The 18,708-nt window shown below is 50.8% G+C and overlaps 1 protein-coding gene and 1 long non-coding RNA gene across 2 annotated transcripts in view; one reads left to right on the top strand and one right to left on the bottom strand.

Annotated features, from left to right (window-relative positions):
• The window catches only part of LOC144247634 (uncharacterized), a 748,886-nt gene that overhangs the window by 449,600 nt on the left and 280,578 nt on the right, over positions 1–18,708 (bottom strand). The window lies entirely within an intron of this gene.
• LOC146764254 (uncharacterized) lies at positions 16,263–17,955 on the top strand. The gene is made up of 2 exons (XR_014950898.1): positions 16,263–16,329; positions 17,211–17,955. It is a non-coding gene; the product is annotated as an uncharacterized LOC146764254 (long non-coding RNA).

The following is an 18,708-nucleotide window of genomic DNA, read 5'->3' as shown; positions in this document are numbered from 1 at the left end:
AGGCCCAGAGAGACACAGGGGGAGCAGCGGGCCTGGTGGCCCTGCAGCTGTCCCTAGGCCAGCTTTCAGGCCAGTGCCTGAGGCAGGGAGATGCAGTGGGGAAAGGAGGATGGAGAGCTGCTGGACAGGTGGCCTTGGGGCCAGCAAAGTCCACTGGCAGAAACTCACAGCCAGGGCAAAGACACCCGTTTTGTCCCCATCGCAGGTGCTCGTGCTGTGCTCTGGCCAGCTCCCCAACACATCCAGGAGTATCTGCTGTGCCAGCTCTGCAGTCCAGGGTGTGCACATGATGGTCTTCCACATGGCCATGGCAGCTCTGCGGGGTTAGAGCTCTGTCTCAGGGCATCTCAGACACAGCACCGTGGTCTGGGCATCTCTAGAGGCCCGGGTTGACTGCCGGCTCTGCCTTTGCCCACTGCCCCTCTCCAGCAGCAGCCAGGCAGCCCAGCCCTGTGGGGACAGGCCCCTGTGGGGCAGCGAGGGAGCATGGCAGCAGGCTTGGGGCTGACATGCCAGGGCCTGGAAAGGGAGCAGCCAGAGGGCCCTGGGACTCTCTGTTGGTCAGAAACCTGGCCCAGGCTGTACAGGGCGATGGGTTGGGGTGAGCCCTGAGCCCTCTGGGCAGATGGGCCCCATACCTGTCACAGGATGGGGCCACACGCAGGAGTGTCATTACTGCCTCATTTGGCTGCGCTTCTGTGAGATACAGCAGGGCGTTGTCCAGCCTGTGCTCAGCAGAATCATTGGCCATGAGCCACTGGTGGATGTATCTCACCATGCCGGGCACCTGGAGAAGGCACAGGGAGACTTGGAAAGCTGCCAGAGGGATCAGCGTTCCCAGGGTCCCCAGAGAAGTGCTTCCCTTCCCGCCGCACTGCGATGGCCTCAAAGGCTCACAGGGGCCAGCACTAGTGGCTTGGGAAGCTATGTGACTCATGGGGCAATTGAAGCCTGGCCACATCTGCTTACTTGCTCTGCTCTGGGAACACCACTCTGCACAAGCAAATCCAGCAGGGCGGCACTGGTCTCATGTCCGAGGAGCTCTGAGTATGCTCTGAGCCCAGGGCTCATGACACTGGTCTCTTCCTGCCGAATTCTCTTGATGAATTTGCAAACGAGCTGTAGGAGAAGAGCAAGAAGCCATGGCATGCTGCAGGTGTGCTGCTGGGCTGAGCAGTGCCAGCAGGCCCAGCCCAGGTGGGGATGGCTGCAGGTACCTGCGCTGTTCTGCGGAAGCGGCCACGGGTGCGTTCCTGCTCTCGTGTGCGCTGCACGGCTGCACCTGGCAAAGAGCGAGCGCAGCCCGAGCTGAGGGGCTGCGGGAGAGGCCGGAGAACAGAGCCCAGCCCTGCGCTGCCCAGGCAGGGACAGCCCCGCGACGGCCCAGGGCACGGAGCACGGCTGTGGGGTGTCTGCCCGGCCCCTATTCCATCCTGACCATGGGCATGGCCCCAGGGGATGGGATGGCATGGCATGGCATGGCATGGCATGGCATGGCATGGCATGGCATGGCATGGCATGGCATGGCATGGGGCCAAGCTGGCTGCAGGCACCAGCCCTGTGGCCCAGCTCTGCCACTCACCCTTCTGCCGTGGCTGGAACTGCTCCAGCTCTTCAGGCTGCTGTGCTGGGGCAGTTCCAGGGCCTTCTTTCTCCTCCTTCCCCCAGGCCAGCTTGGGCACGCTCACAGGTCTGTGCTCTACGACACTGCCTGGATTCATGGCTGCTTGCAGAAGGTGAAAAGGAAAAGGTCCAAGTCAGCAAGTGCTGCAGTCGTGCCTTGAGGGCACCTGCAAGTGTGAAGACTTGGCAAGGCTACAGGACAGCAAGTCCTGCACTCTGCTCTTGGGGCTCCAGCCACAAGGACAGGAGACTCCTGTCAAGGACAGTGAAAAGCAAATGCCACAGTCTGCCCTCGAGGGCAGCTGCAGAAGATTTGCCTTGGGAAGGCCAGGGGTCACCAAGTGCTCTGCTCTGGCCACGAGCTCACCTGCAGGAGTAATACCTTGGGAAAGCTCTGGGTCAGCAAGGCACGAGTGGCTGTGCGAGGGCTCCTCACAGCACCGCTCTCTCGCGTCCTCTCTCGTCGTGTGCACCGAGCACTGTGGAGTGTAACTGTAACTTGTAACTGCCAACACCTCTGCCAGAGCGTGTCACCAAGGGCCCTTGGAATCCCTGTCCCGTTCCATTCCATGGTGACCATGCTGCACCGTGTCACCAAGGGCCCTTGGATCCCCTGTCCCGTTCCATTCCACGGTGACCATGCTGCACTGTGTCACCAAGGGCCCTTGCACGCACTGCCACCTGGCCTGGGGCCACCCCCAGCCCCCCAGAGTGGCCCAGGGTGGAAGGAATGCCTTGCCCCAGGTGTGTCAGACAGCCCAACAGGATCTTTGGGAAGGGCTCAGCCCATCAGCAAACGCTGCCCTGCTCTGCGGGCTCAGAGCAGCAGGAGCCCCCGCAGCTGCCGACGCAGCCGCGGCGGGAAGGGCACGGGGCCTCCACAGAAGCTGGCACGGCCTCCTCGGGACACGTCCCACATGGTGGCCGTCCTAAGCACGGCCGTGGGACACAGACCGGGAACGTGTGGGCCAGGGCAGGAATGCTGCTCTGAGCCCTGGGGCCCGGGCAGCGCTGACAGCAGCAGGTGAGGCACAGTCCCCGCCCAAGCAGAGTTCCCCCGAGCCCTGGCAGCACCGGTGCCCGTCTCCTGCCCCAGAAACCTGTGCCCCAAAAGGGCTTCTCTGCCAGAGGGCAGCCAAAGCTGGTGTGCACTGGGGGCTGTGCTCTGTCCTACAGGGGCTATTGGGAGCAGCACCTGGAGCAACTGGTGGCAACATTTGGTGCGTGTCAGATGTTGTTGCTCCTTCCCAGAATGATTTTTTCATGGAGGGGATTAGCAGTAGCACAGAAACACCAACAGCTACTGAACTTCACAGGACAAAGGGACTCCACCGAAACACTGCCATGTTTCCTTGTGCTTTTGCGTCTTTCTTGCACTCTGAAAGAAAAAGAATTGGCCCAAGCCCTGCTATTCAAATCTCCAGCTGCTGTGTGTCTTCCTGTGGCAGCTCTCTGCGAACAAAACTGGCTGCCTGCTCAGCTGGGCAATGGACGGCCACAAACAGGGAGGGCCCTGGTGAACATCTCTTTGGTCTCGTGGGGCAGCGAGGGCACAGGAGACAAAGACTGCTCCTCCCGAGTTCATGGGGCAACAGAGAGATTTTATTTCCCAAGTCCACCCTTACACAGGGCATTTGAAAGACCAGGCCTGGAAGCTCTCATTGGTTTGAGCTCCACGCCCCTTCAGGTTCTGGCCTGTGAGGTGCCTGCAGTTTTGGGAGATATTTGATTGGTCAAGACCCCTGTCAATCATGGGAACACCTCACCCTCCTTTTCTTTATAAAATTCTGTGTATTGTTCTCTGTCACCCATCTGCAAGGGCCCTTTGCCAACATGGTGACAGAGGACAGCGTGCATCTAATTTACACTGGAGCTGCAGCATTCCCCTCCAGGAACTGTTAGGGGAGAACTCAGGCCACAGGCATAATGCTTCTTGGTTACAAATTGAACTTATCTCTAAAAGCAGAAAGCTATTTAATCCTGAGCCCATTAAACACTTAGAGAAAAACCCAATTTTAAAAAACAACCTTTAAGCACTTGATCCCTTGGGGAAAAACCAAACTTCCAGAAAACAATCTGTAAACAGAAAAACTGTTTGTAAACTTGAGAAATAATTTGTAAACAAATCAAATCCATCTATGAACTGTCCATGAGGCAGGTGATCATTTGTAATGCTGTCTGTGGTTTCCAGTGTCCATATTTTAGGCAGCTGTATTGTACTGTTGTAGGATTTATTGTAAAACATGAGAACAGACTCAGAGGGGAGGAGGGTGTACCCTCAATCCAACCCCTTTCCCCTTTTTTCTTTGTATAAAAATAATAATAGGAACAGAACATGGACTTTGAATACTATTAACTTATGCAACGTTTCATCCACATTTACTGAAAAGGTTCAGGGCAAAGAACTTGATTGGGAGATGTTTTGATCAGGGCAAGGAACTTGGTTGGGAGACATTTTCTGTATTTATATTTTATCTAGTGCAAACCATATACTTTTTTCCCTTTGTTAGAAGTTAGAAATTTTGTTATTGACTTTAATAGCTGACTTTTCACTTTTAAAATGATGACAAGTGGCAGAATGTCAGTGAAAATCTCTGCAACTGCAATTTGCTTATGATATATCGATGTTCTATGTGTACCTCAGTGGATATTCTTTGAATCATACCAGTTTATCTTAAAGCAATGCAAGAATAATTACTCGAATATTAAGAAAAGACATGTTAATGCACATACTAGGACTTCTTTAGGACAATGATTTACTAAAATATGAATATCAATCTAATATCGATATCCAACTGAGATGGACAAAAACTCTCTAAGAGTTTAAAGTTAGAAAGTGTATGTTTATTGAGACAGCCGGGCAGTACCTGGGATAATTCCCTAATGCACACTGCAAAAATCACAGGTATTACAAAGCTTTTCTATTTACAGAAGTCTTGAATACACAAAATATGAATGCATATTCATATCCCTGTCACTTCCTCTGATCCGCTTCACATGCTAATTGGCAAAAAGGCAATTAAGCATGTGTAGTTCTGTTCCCTGAAATGAGTCTGGGGTCCATTTTGGGGAGGGGTTTCCAAAATGAGGAAGTAAAATAAGTCTTCCTCGTTCTGACCTTTCTGCCTTTCCCATGCACACGTGACAAATGAATCCTTGCCGTTTTCCTGTGCTTAATGGATTCCTAAAGTATGGGAAGTCTGCAACTGTTTTTGTGTCCCTGAAATCTGTTTATCACATTCTGTTTCACATGATAAGCACAGCTACCCAAGCATAAAGCTGGCAAGCAATGAGTTAATAGATCCTGGATATCTTATCTAAGATCCAGCTACTGTTAACTATGAACAAAGCCCATTTATCTACTTTCGATAAGTCAGCAACATCTAATTTAACTATCATCTTAACTTTCCTAAAATTCTTAATTCTTCAAAATTAATGTCTCACCGGGATTGGGGACAGGGAATGGGAATGGGGACAGGGAATGGGAATGGGGACAGGGAATGGGGAATGGGAATGGAGACAGGGACTGGGAGTGGTGACAGAGACAGGGAATGGGGACAGGGACCAGGAATGGGGACAGGGAATAGGACTGGGACAGGGACAGGGACAGGGAATACGGTACAAGGATCAAGAATGGGGTCCGGATTGGGATGGGAGCAGGACGGGAACGGGACGGGGGGACACGGGAACAGGCAGGGCCAGGGGAGTATGGAAGGGGAGTAAGGAATGGGGCAGCCGCTGCAGGTGGACGAGGCGTTGGGATGGGGCACATGGAGACAGTTCCAGGGCAGGGGATCCTTGACCAGCTGCCCAGAACCTCCACCAGGGTCTCCCAGGGCAACTGGAGCCGCTCAGCCTGGGGTGCCCAAAGCCCTGAGCAACTCCCAGGTCCCTCCCAGGAACCCCCAAGTCCTTCAAACCCAGCATCCCCCATATCCCCTGCAAGACCCCCCCCTCCATGTCCCTATCCTTGTCTTAGCTCAACATCTTTATTTTTGCCTGCTTTTAAGAGTTTTGAAAGGGCAAAGAGAAATGAAAAGAAAATCCAGGCCACGGGGAGCCAGGAGGATGTGGATCCCCCCAGCCGGGTGTCTTCCCAACATGGATCAGCAGCACCACGGGTCACCGTGGCTCTGCCCACCAGGGCTCACTGGGGATCATCCAGCACGGATCCTCCCATGGGGGATGGAGCTGGAGCAGTGCACGGAGCTCTTCCCACACTGGGGCACTCACAGAGCTGCCCTTCGTCTATGCCAGGCCAGGGGGACAGGCCGTGCCCCCTGTCCCCTGCTGCTGGGCCAGGGGTGTTATGGACAAATTCAATTGGGGAGGCTAATTATAGATAAATCAATTAACAAGAATTGATTAAGCAAGTGGTATTAAGCAAATGAACAGTGCTGGGCGGCTGGGGAGCCTCTGCTCTGCCACGGCGCACCTTCCCCCTTTTACCTTTTTGTTTTTATAGTCCCTTTTTATTTCCTGTTGACGCATTTTCTCTCGATGCACTCTGTGTCGGTGCAATTGGTTCCTGGGGGGGTCTTTTGTTCTGCCCTTGGTGGTCATAGGAATGAAGGCTCCTCCTCTTCCTTGCAGATTGTCCTTGGCCTAAAAGTTAACTTGTATATAATTAGTTACACAGTCTTCTATGCTAATTGCATTCCCTACTCAGTTCAGATTCTTATCTCCTATATCGCTCGTTTTGATGAGCAAAACAATTTTTATTTATTACAATTCCCCCTTTTTCTCTTTACCAATTTGTTCATTAAAACGCTTTAACTCTTGGTAGCTTAAGACCAGGGTTTCATCTACTTCTAAGTCCCTGGGCAATGTTTCCTACCTATCTCTAATAAGTGTTAGATGAGCTGCCTCTAATCTTCCTTTTACAATGTCTATGATTTTATTAAAAATGTAAGGTCTGAAAGTTAAACTTAGTAACAACAATATTACGGGACCTGCAATCTCCCTTATACAGAATTTCTCCTTGAGTGCCATACCCCGGAGTTTTGCACCCCTCAGGGTACCATGAGGTCTTTAAAAATTTACCTGGATGGGTGACAGCCAAGGCGGTTGCTATGGTTTCACAGCCCCAATACCCACACAGATATTCCCCGGGATAATGACAATATCCCCTCCAAGGATTGGAACTAGGACGCCAATAGGTAGCCCGGAGTTCAGGTTTACTCCATCTCCACATAGAGTCTGCCAAGTCTTTGTTAGTAACAAAAAAAATGGGAGCTACAGTGGTGGCATTATGCTTAACAACTTTCCCTTGGTCTATTTTGGTCAGAGTCCAATTAAATGGCTGGTGTGCATAGTCCCCTTGACCAGGCCAGGTACAACATATAACTAATATGCACAGAATTTGCCAGCAAGGGTGGAGTCCAAACTGCCCCAGGGTTTGATTATCATTATCTCCCCATTCCCAGTGTTTGTTTTGACATGTTATTGCCGGGCTCACCTTTACCCTTGGGAGATCAGTATCCTTGAGGCAGTTCTTGAAATACTTTCAATTGTCCCAGTCTGAGGGCTCTTTCCTCCACCGCTTCTTATCCCTCTGCCTCGCTCGCCGACTCGGTTGCTCCAAGCCACGAGGTGCACCATCTTCTCGGAACAAGGATATTCTTCAAGAGGACCCAAACTCTGTTTTTGCTGCCTCTTTTTGAATGATTTCCAGTTTTTATCCTTCACTTGTGGTGAGTCACACTGAATCCCAGGTAAAGTTTTCCAGCAATTCCCTTTTATAATTTGAACAATTAAGGGAATTGGTTCATTGGAGTGGAAACAACAATTTTCAGGTCTGGCCCCCTTAGTAAACACCTCCCATCACTCTTGGGATTCCCTTGGTAGGGTCCCGTTCTCTTCTCCAATCCTTAGGACTGACTTTGTCAGTTCTCTTTCTAACTGATAACACCCTTAACAAATACCCCTAGGAGGAGTGCCTCTGTAACTATGGACCCACCACCGTTCCTGGCAAATTTTACAAATATAGCATACAAAAGGGTAACAATCACAATCCTTATTTGTACAATATACTCTAAAATCATTAGTTATAGGATATCCATAGTCCAATATCTCACTCTACCAGCTGGTTCGTACAATTTTTACTGAGTCCATTCAGTCCATTTAAATGTGACCTTAAGGTCCCCGGGCTGGCTGGTTATTCTCCAGGGCTCTTGGGCAGCAGCAGGAATCGCTCCCTTTATTTGGCTCGCATGGGTCCACCCCTTCTCGGCGGTTCTGACTGCAGTTTCTGTAGTGAGTAAAACAACATAGGGGGCTTCCCAGTTTGGGGTTAGTGAGGTTTCTTTCTAGGTTTCTTATTAAAACCTTATCACCTGGATTTATATTGTGGATTGCTAGGTCTAAAGGAGGTTGTTGCACTAGTAACCCAGCTCTTCTAAGCCCTTCCTGAGCCTTCACAAGTTGCATGACATATTGGTTAATTTGTTGATTACTTATTTCAGGGTGATCTATAGGAGAATCCATGTCATAAGGCATCCCATAAAGCATTTCAAATGGAGAAATTCCAATATCGGTTCTGGGCAGAGTTCTTATATTTAACAAGGCTAAAGGTAAACATTTTACCCAAGATAACTGTGTTTTATACATCAATTTAGTTAGTTGTTTCTTAATTTTCCCATTTACCCTTTTCACTTTACCTGAGCTTTGTGGATGCTGGGGAGTATGATATTGCCACTTTGTTCCTAGAGCTGTAACTACTTCTTTAATTATTTTGGAGGCAAAGTGTGGCCCTCTGTCTGAGTCTAGTACTTCTGCTAGTCTGTAGCAGGGGATTATCTCTTCTAATAGTATTTTTACTACTGTTTGTGTACTTGCCCTGGAGGTAGGGAATGCCTCTACAAAGTGAGTCAAGTGATCTATTATCACCAATAAGTGTTTATACCTTCCTACTTCAGGCAAATCAGTAAAATAGATTTGAATGTGGGAAAACGGTCTATGTGCCAATTCCCGCCTCCCCCATTTCCCACACCACTCAGGATTTCTCACACCTGGGTCTACTCCTGGGTCAGGGGTCTCTTCAGCCCCGCTAGAAATCTCAGCCCTCATTCTAGAGAGACTGCAGACTGTATAGAGAAAGTTACCAGATTAAACACCAGGAAGATGGTCTCTTTAACAGTCAGGGGAAACGGAACATTCTCTAATAGGGAGCTAAGAGATTCTGAGGAGAAGAAGGAAAGCAAAGGCTGAAAAGCCTCATCCCCTGCTTCCCCTCTAACAAACTGGCTGCACAACCATGACCATGAGCCATGCATTCCTGGAACAGACTTCAGCACCTTTATAAACCCTCTGCAAGCCATTACACCCATGCCCAGCCCGATGGATATTCTGGTTAGTGCCCTTCTACTGCAAAAGCTACGTATTAGGGACAATACCAGAGCTATTCCTGAATAAGAAAATAAACCTAGGGACCATAGAGGGATTAAGATCTCAAAAAAATTTAGGGACCAGAAACACATACAGGCCTCCACTCTAAAAGACACTCTGAATTCAATCAACAAAGCCAGTAACTGCTCCATACTAACACAAAGTAATTGGAACCAAAATATGATTAGAATGGGGTTTGTTTTTTCACTCTCTCCAGCCACGAAATGGGCAGCAAAATATTTGTCCTCGTTTAGGGCAAATCTGGGGAAAAACCTCTGGAAGGAGCCCCCAGAAAACAATCCCCCACAGCCCCTCCCCACCCACCTGAATCAGGAAGAATTTTCTCTGAGAGAAGTGGAAAAGAACCTGTTTATTTAACAAACAAAACCCTTCCCAGCACTAAAAAAATGAACAACACCAGATGACAACAAAACTCTTTCACCACTCTGCAGAGATGACAAATCCAGAAAGTCTCTCCTGGGAGTGGTCGCCCGGGTCTGGGCGCTGGGGATTGCTCTGGGCACTGGGGATGGCTGCTGCAGATCACAGAGCGCAGGCTCTCGGTGCTTCTCGGTGTTTAGAGGGTCCCAGTCCAGAGCAGGTTGGATGGTATTCAGGAAAGGGAAAGGGAAAAGAAACAGTCCAGGGAAAGAATTGGACTGCTTAGCTAAACTAATTTAAAAAGCAAAGGCAAAAGCAAAAGCAAGCAAAAAAGCAAAGCAAAGCAAGCAAAAGCCAGCAAGCAAAAGAAAGCAAGTCAGTCAACACTGGCCTCTTCTAGACAGCAGACCATGGGGGCAGGTGAGCCGGCCGATAACAAGGCAAAACAAACCTTCACTTTCTGAGTCAGTTCTGAAAGCAAAGAACATAATATCAAACATAAACAGAACACACGATTGGAGATACAAACACCATAATGTCACCCTTGGACATTCCACCCCTTACCTCCATATCTTCAACATCATGTAAAAACTCCATCAAGTAAAAACTTCCATCTTTCACTTACTCATACACATTTCCTTCTATTTCACTTGCTCAAACCTTTGAGCCTTACACATTTCCTTCTGTCTCATGTCTGTGTGTTTTCGTGTACAGACACTGGCAGTAAAATCCAGCAAATAGTGATATTTGCACGAGTCTCACCCCACAGTCAGATCCCCCTGAGGTACACATCATGTTGCTCCATCTCTCTGCATTATCCACCATGTACAACCTGGTCCCTGAGCAAAGACAATCCCACAAATGGGTTTTTCTTACTTGAGGCAGAATTGATCCACACTGATTTCCCTAACAAACCTCTGGCATGTGCCACTGGGACTTTATCTCCATCTACTATATTCAGGGGCTCAGACTGGGCAGGACCTGCTCAATTGGTGGAACCTCGGCTGTTAACTAACCAGGTGGCCTTTGCTAAATGCTGCTCCCAATTTTTGAAAGAACCCCCACCCAATGCTTTTAAGATTGTTTTTAACAGTCCATTGTGCCTCTCCACTTTGCCTGCAGCTGGTGCATGGTTTGGGATGTGGTACGCCCACTCAATGCCATGTTCCCTAGCCCAGGTGTTGATAAGGCTGTTCTTGAAATGAGTCCCATTTTCTGACTCAATCCTCTCAGGGGTACCATGCCTCCAAAGGACCTGCTTCTCAAGGCCCAGGATGGTGTTACGGGCTGTAGCATGAGACACAGGGTAGCTTTCCAACCATCCAGTGGTGGCTTCTACCATGGTCAGCACGTAGCGCTTGCCTTGGCGTGTCTGGGGCAGTGTGATATAGTCAATCTGCCAGGCCTCCCCATACTTGTCCTTGGACCACCGCCCACCATACCATAGGGGCTTTACGTGCTTCGCCTGTTTGATGGCAGCACACGTCTCACAGTCATGGATCACCTGAGAAACACTGTCCATGGTTAGAGCCACCCCTCGGTCTCGTGCCCGCTTGTAGGTGGCATCTCTGCCCTGATGGCCTGAGGTATCATGGGCCCATCGAGGCAGGAACAACTCCCCCTTATGGTGCCAGTCTAAGTCTATCTTTGACACCTCTATTCCTGCTGCCTGATCTACCTGCTCATTGTTTTGGTGCTCCTCATTAGCCCGACTTTTGGGGACATGGGCATCTACATGATGGACTTTCACTGTTAGTTTATCCACCCGAGAGGCAATGTCTTTCCATATATCAGCAGCCCAGATTGGTTTTCCTCTACGTTGCCAGTTGGCCTTTCTCCACCTTCCCAGCCAGATCCACAGAGCATTGGCTACCATCCATGAATCAGTATAAAGGTTGAGCTTTGGCCACTTCTCCCTTTCAGCAATGTCCAGAGCCAGCTGAACGGCCTTGAGTTCAGCGAGTTGGCTCGATCCACCTTCTCCTTCGGTAGCTTGTGCAACTTGGCGTGTGGTGCTCCATATGGCTGCTTTCCACTTCCGGTTCATCCCTAAGATGCGACAGGAACCGTCAGTGAAAAGAGCGTAGCAGGTCTCCTCTGCTGGTAGTTGGTTGTATGGTGGAGCTTCTTCAGCCTGTGTCACTTCTCCCTGCTCTTTTTTGTTAGTGAGGCCAAAGTTTTCACTTTCCGTCCAGTCTGTAATTATCTCCAAAATCCCAGGGTGATTCGGGTTTCCAATACGGCATGCTGTGTGATGAGGGCAATCCACTCGCTCCATGTGGCGTCAGTGGCATGGTGGGTGGAGGGAACCTTTGCTTTGAACATCCACCCCAGCACCGGCAGTCAGGGTGCCAGGAGGAGTTGTGCTTCTGTGCCAATCACCTCCGAGGCAGCTTGAACTCCTTCATAGGAAGCCAAGATTCCCTTCTCTGTTGGGATGTAGCTGGCTTCAGACCATCTGTAACTTTGGATCCAGAATCCCAATGGTGGGCCTCGAATCTGCCCAGGCACCTTCTGCCAAAGGCTCCAGGACAGACCATTGTTCCCAGATACAGAGTAGAGCACATTCCTCAACTCTGGTCCTGTCCTGACTGGGCCAAGGGCCACAGCATGAGCGATCTCCTGCTTGATCTGGGTGAAGGCTTGTTGCTGCTCAAGGCCCCAGTGGAAATCATTCTTCTTTCGGGTAACCAGATAAAGAGGGCTCACAATCTGGCTATACTCGGGAATATGCATTCTCCAGAAACCTATGGCACCTAGGAAAGCTTGTGTTTCCTTTTTGCTGGTTGGTGGGGACATAGCCCTGATCTTGTTGATGACCTCAGTGGGAATCTGGTGCCATCCGTCATGCCATTTCAGTCCCAGGAACTGGATCTCTTCAGCAGGTCCATTGACTTTGCTTTTCTTGATGGCGAAGCTTCTAGTAGTATCTGGATGATCTTCTCACCTGTCTCAAACACTTCCATTGCCGTGTTCCCCCACACAATGATGCCATTTATGTACTGCAGGTGTTCTGGAGCCTCACCCTTTTCCAGTGCAGCCTGGATCAGTCCATGGCAGATGGTGGGGCTGTGCTTCCACACCTGGAGCAGTCAGTTCCAGGAGTACTGCACACCCTTCTGGGTGAAAGGAAACTGAGGCCTGCATTCTACTGCCAGAGGAATGGAGAAAAATGCATTAGCAATGTCAGCAGGGGTGTACCACTTTGCTGCCTTGGACTCCAGCTCATACTGGAGTTCCAGCATGTCCAGCACAGCAGCGCTCAGCGGTGGAGTCACTTCATTCAAGCCACAATAATCCACAGTCAATCTCCATTCTCCATCAGACATGTGCACAGGCCAGATGGGGCTGTGGAAGGGTGAGTGGGCCTTACTGACCACCCCTTGGCTCTCCAGCTCACAGATCATTCTGTGGATGGGGATCAAAGCACCTTGATTTGTCTGATACTGCCGGTTGTGCACTGTTGAGGTGGCAATTGGTACTCATTGCTCTTCCACCCTCAGGAGTCCTACTGCAGATGGGTTCTCAGACAGTCCAGGCAAGGTGTTCAATTACTTAATGTCCTCTGCCTCTGCAGCAGCTATGCCAAAAGCCCACCTGAGTCCCTTTGGGTCTCTGTAACATCCGTTCTGGAGGAAGTCTATGCCCAGAACACACGGGGCCTCTGGGCCGGTCACAATGGATGTTTCTGCTGCTCATTCCCAGCCAGGCTCACCTCAGCTCCCAACAGGGTCAATTGCTGTGATCCCCCCGCCACCCCGGCAATGGAAACAGGTTCTGCCCCCACATGTCCCGATGGCATTGGGGTACACTGCGCACCAGTGTCACCTAAGGCTTCAAATTTCTGTGGCTCTGATGTGCCAGGCCATCGGATCCACACCATCCAGAAGATCCAGTTTTCCAGTGCTTCTCCCTGGCTAGAGACAGGGCCCCTCTAACCCTGGTTATTGTTTCTTTCCTAGGCATACATGGTAGAGGTATTTTAAAGGTGATCTGACAAATCATACTCAGCAGTTCGGTCATGGGAGGCTGAGGCTACCTTCACTTTACTGGAATTCCCTCGGTCAGTGCTTCCCTCCTTGAGCTGACACACCCACGCTGCCAGGACAGAAATGGGTTTCCCATCCCACCTTCCCATGTCTTCCCCATGGTCACGCAGAAAGAGCCCCAGGCCAGCCCGTGGGGCGTACCCTCTCTCTCTGGCTGGGGAACGTTGGGCTCTGACTTTGGGGCCTGTGACTCGCACTGGGGCAATGTGGGAACTGTTCCTCCTCACCTCCTCCCTCATCTCCCTCATGTCCTCTTTGAGTTCCTTGCCCACAGCAGAGCCATGAGCCTGCACTGGGCCATAGATCATACTCTCACAATTTCTCAGCTGTTGGCAGCAGAGCCCACTGTCTCTCGGCTGTTATCAGCATTAATCGTGGCAATGAAGGTGGTGTACTGAGATGGCCCCAGCCTTGCCAGACTCAACAGCATTTTCCCTGTGCCCCTGACCTTGTCGGGGTCATTATCATGCTGTCCATCCCTCCCAAAGAGTACCTCCAATGCTGCCATTTCCTTCAGCTGTTGGTCCCTTCCTCAAGGGTTTTCCATCATGTTCTGTGCTGGTGCTCCTGCATTCTCACCCTGTGAACAAACCTCTCTCTGGCACTCATTAAAATCCACTCCCAGAGGGAAAGGGACCCTGGCTCCCTTACAAAAATCTGATTCATACCTGAGCCGTGGGTCAAGGGTCCCATATTCCTTGCCTCACCACCATCCAGCTGGACACCTGTACCCATGAGGTCTCAGACTTGAAGCAGTCAGGTTGTATAAGCCTCACGTCTCTGACGTACAATGTCCTTGTGCAGGTTACGGAGACTTTTGTACATCAGGGACTCGGTGATGATCGCAACCTCTGGTTCCCCTGTGGGTTGTGAGGGCCTTCCCTTATCTGGGTGCTCTGATTCCATCTTAGACCTCCTTGTTTCTACAGGGGCGACTGCTGCTGGCTGTGGCTGCCTTTGTGGCTCAGCTGGAACCTGGACAGTTCTAACATCTGTGGGTTCCACTGCTGCCCCATCAGACTCTCCTTTTTCGAGGCAGGGGGAGGGCTTCTCACCAGCTGGGGAAATGCACTCCTTCAGCATCTCCTGCATCTCCCTCAGCAGACCCCCACCCAGTCTGGGTGGTTCATATCTGGGGTGGCTGTGGGGCAGGGTCAGGCTCTGGGGCAGCAGCATCCCTGGTCTCTGGGGCCGTGTCAGGTTCTGGGCTGGGTGTCAGGGTGGTTATCCAGGTTAATCTTCCCTTGTCTCTCAGTGCCAAATAGAACAGGGCTAACAGCAACACAGCCCCTGTATGATATCATTGGTATTTGGAGTGGATCTGAGCCCTTCACAAACTGGTGGGGCAGCCCCAAAGAGATGGTTAAAGGCTTGGGAGAAAATTTCCCCCGGTGTCATTTCCTCACAGTAGGTGCCATTATTAAAGTAACCCCAAAAGCACACAGTTAGTGTGTGATAGCTGTGAATCCATGTGCCTGCTTCCCAGAGGAAGTTAAAGATCCTGAATTCTTCCCCTTATTCACCCATAAAACAAACCAGAGAACAGCCACAGCAGCCTTGGCTGTAGGAGCCGTGTTTAGATCAGGGCCTGCAAATGGAGAAATGCAGCCACGGTTCCGTGTCACCCAAACCACGGCAGGCTGGAGCACAGGGTGCCGCTTAACGAGGTTTCTGTAGCAGCACACAAAAATCAAAAATTGGATTACTCAAGAACTGTTATTCCCTTTTTTGTTTCTTTGCCTTCGAGCTACACTTTGGGTGCCAAAATCTGTCTTGGTTTGCAAAGACAGGAGTCTGCTAAGGAAGGCAGGAGCCTCCCTGAAATGGGGAAAAAAATAAATGTAGAACCCCCTCCCTGTAAATTGCTATAAATTTGAAGTTAAGGGTGACTCTCAGGCAAAAATATGGGAGCAGGAAAAACAGTTCTTTATTAGGGAAGAAAACTAAAAGATAAAATAAACAATGCAGTGAACCAACCTCTAACAGATGGCAATTGAATACATCTTGCCTTGCAGTCTAGGACAACAACTTATTCAGCATGAATCACATCCATTTACCACATGCCCCTTACCGACAGATATTGCCCACCTGGGGCTGACATGCCAAAAGTTTTTTAAAAAATTATGCATTTTTTCATAATTAAAATTTAATTAAATCTTAATAAACGAATACAATTAATTAATTTTAGCTTAATAACAATTACAATTTAATTTTGCTTATGCATAAAAATATTATTAAATCTTTTATTATTTCATTTTAATGCTTCTATAAAAAAATCTCTATATGTGTTTTCTAACTAAAAACTTATTGGTCATTGGTTCTAAGTAACACAATTCCCTTCATTAATTCATTGACCACTCTTGGCTATTGATTTTGCCCTCTTTATTCTAATTTTTGTTTATTTGTATTATTTTTGTCATAATTTCTTATCATTTTCACAGGCAGGGTAAAAGCGGCCACTTTGGGGCCCACGGAGACATTTCTGGGCACATTTGGGGCAGTTTTGTGTCTGGGGAGGGAATTCAGAGAGAACTTGAGGGTCTGGGGACCCCTGGGGGAGCCGGGAGGGCGCTTGGAGGGGCACTCAGGGATCCTGAGGGGCAGTTCGGGGTCCGGGGGAGCACTCGGGGGGCTCGGGCGGGGCTCGCTGGGCGCGGGGGCTGATGGGAGTTGTAGGCGCGGGTACAATGCGGTGTAACGGGGCCGCGGAGCATCACGGGAGTTCTAGGCGCAGCTACAGCTGCTCTCGGTGGGGCGCGGGGCATGACGGGAGATGAAGTCACGGCTGGAACAGCGCTGCCCGTGCGCCGCGGAGCATGACGGGAGCTGTATCCCGGAAGTGTCTCGGACGCGGCGTTTGGGGTCCGGGAAGGCCTCGGGAGACACTTTTGTATGGGGCAGATGGGGGCGGATACTGGAGGGGGGGAGGGTGTCTTTGTAGAGCGCGGGGCATGCCGGGCGTTGTAGTCCCGGCCCCAATGGGGCTCTATTGGGCTGCGGGGCATTATGGGAGTTGTAAGCAAAAAGAATAGACGCCGCTGACTCCAGGCACCGCCCCCAAAGCCATGATCCCTGACGCTGATTGGTTGGGAGCTGTGATGGGCGGGAGCCTCGGCAAATGGGAGGTGGCAGAGGCGGGAACGGCCATTCAACCCCTCCAATTCCTCCCAGCACAGCCCAGTTCATCCCCAGTACAGCCCAGTACAGACCCAGTGCCCCTCCAGTCCCTCCCAGTACAGCCCAGTTCATCCCAAGCACAGCCCAGTACAGCCCCTGTGCCCCTCCAGTCCCTCCCAGCACAGCCCAGTCCCTCCCAATACACCTGAGTTCATTCCCAGGCCCTCCCAGTCCCCCCAGTGCCATCCATATCCCGCTCCAGTGTCCCCCAGTCTTCCCCACAGCGTTCCCGCCCATTGCGTGGCAGCGGCGCAGACGGAATGTCCTGCGGCCCAAACCTCCTGCTCCTGCCACACAGCGCCAGCCTTCTCCCCTCCTCCTCCTCTCCCAGCACGGCACAAATTCCAGCTTGGAGGAGGCTTCCCCAGAAAGGGCTCCGGCTCCTGTCTCAGCCCGAGTGTCCCTGCAGAGGAACAGGGCATCTGTCAGGCACTTCCACAAGCTCAGGGTTCCCATTTCATGGGGAATCTGGGATGAAAATGGCCTTTTTCAGAAAGACAAATGCAGAGGAGATGGATTAGAAATTATTTGGGAAAAGTGACCCTTCTTCCAGACAAAGTTCACCAAGTCATTGCCTGCATTTCTCCTTTTCAGGTTCTTACAGTCATCTCCTGAAAGGTCCAGATTGTTCTGGTGCTTTTCATGAACTGATTGAACTCTTGATATATATCAGTGCATGAGATGTGGAAGCTTCTAAAATGAACACAGAAACAAACTCCCGCTGTCAGCCCATTTTCATCTTCTACATCACCTTCAAGCTGTCCATAGGGATGTTGGAATGATTATCACAGAGCTCCCCATTTCTGGCTGCAGGCTCTGGAGATTCTTTCTCTGCATTCAGTCAGGCTTGCATTCCCTGACAATTCCTGGTAGCCCATCATGGTTTCTTAGGGCAGAACAATAACAGTGAGAATCTCACCAATGGCCCAACTGCCCAGCCCACAAGGAAAAGAAAGAACAAGTTGTAAAATTCTTCAACTATTTGTCCCACTTTTCTGCAAGAGTCGAGCTGCACACACGGTGTGGAAAGCCAAGAGAAGCTGCAGCTGGTGGCACATCTTGTGACAGAAGCTGCTCAAAGCTTCCTTGTCCTCCAGCAAAGGTTCTTGGAAACAGCAAACAGGACTGTGGAGAAGATTCTAGGAAAACGGAAACAGCTTTTAAGAAATGAAATGAAAATGGAAAGAAACAATCCAAGATGTTTTTCTCTGTTTATTTTTAGGCTACCCTTTTCTATCTTTCACTACTTCTCCTTCCCACTAATTGCAAATGGATCTCACTTCTAAGATCCACGACTTGGCAAGTTTTAGACAGTGTAAAATACCATGAGCTTCACACAGTTTGCCTTCCCCTGGTTTGTTTTTTTTTTTTTTTTCTTTTTTTGGATATCAGTGCTGGGGACTAAGTGCAGTTCTTGGGTCAGGTACAAATTCAGCATTGAGGGAATGTGCTCCAAGAGCGTTTGACCCTCAGCAGGGACAATGAACAGCAGTGACCGAGGGGATTCCTGTGCCCCTGAGCAGGAGTCCAGACTCTGGGTCTGGGCTGGACACGGCAAAGTTCCCGTGTTTGGACAGGCTCAGGGGCTGCCCCGGGGAGCGCGGGGCTGGGCGCGGGGGTGAGCGGGCAGCGGATACACGGACACGGGACACACGGACACAGGGACACACGGATATGGACACACAGACACAGGGACACACAGACATGGGGACACATGGACACAGGGACACATGGACACAGGGACACATGGACACGGAGCTTCAGCTGCAGCGGCAGCAGCGGCAGCGAAAGCAGCGAAAGCAGCGAAAGCAGCGAAAGCATCCGGCACCGGGGCGAGCTGGTGAGCGAGCGGGGCCAGCGGCAGAAGCCGGGCCGTGCCGGGCGGGGCTGAGCCGGGCCCGGCAGGGTGGGAGCTGCCAGGACGCCTGGAGGGAGAGCGGGCGTGGGGCCAGCGCAGGGCGCAGAGCATCCCGGGCTGGCCGAGGGGTTCCCGACCCCCGGCACGGCATCAGCCCCACTGACGGCATCGTGCTCCTCCCGCAGCCCCACGGCACCAGCGCAGCCCTGGAGATCGCGCTGCTGGACAAGGTCT

This window comes from Lonchura striata, chromosome 35 (assembly GCF_050655825.1).
Source record: "Lonchura striata isolate lonStrDom1 chromosome 35, ASM5065582v1, whole genome shotgun sequence".
Classification (NCBI taxonomy): domain Eukaryota; kingdom Metazoa; phylum Chordata; class Aves; order Passeriformes; family Estrildidae; genus Lonchura; species Lonchura striata.
Note: the sequence above shows the minus strand (reverse complement) of the source record. Positions and strands in the feature narration are given on the sequence as shown.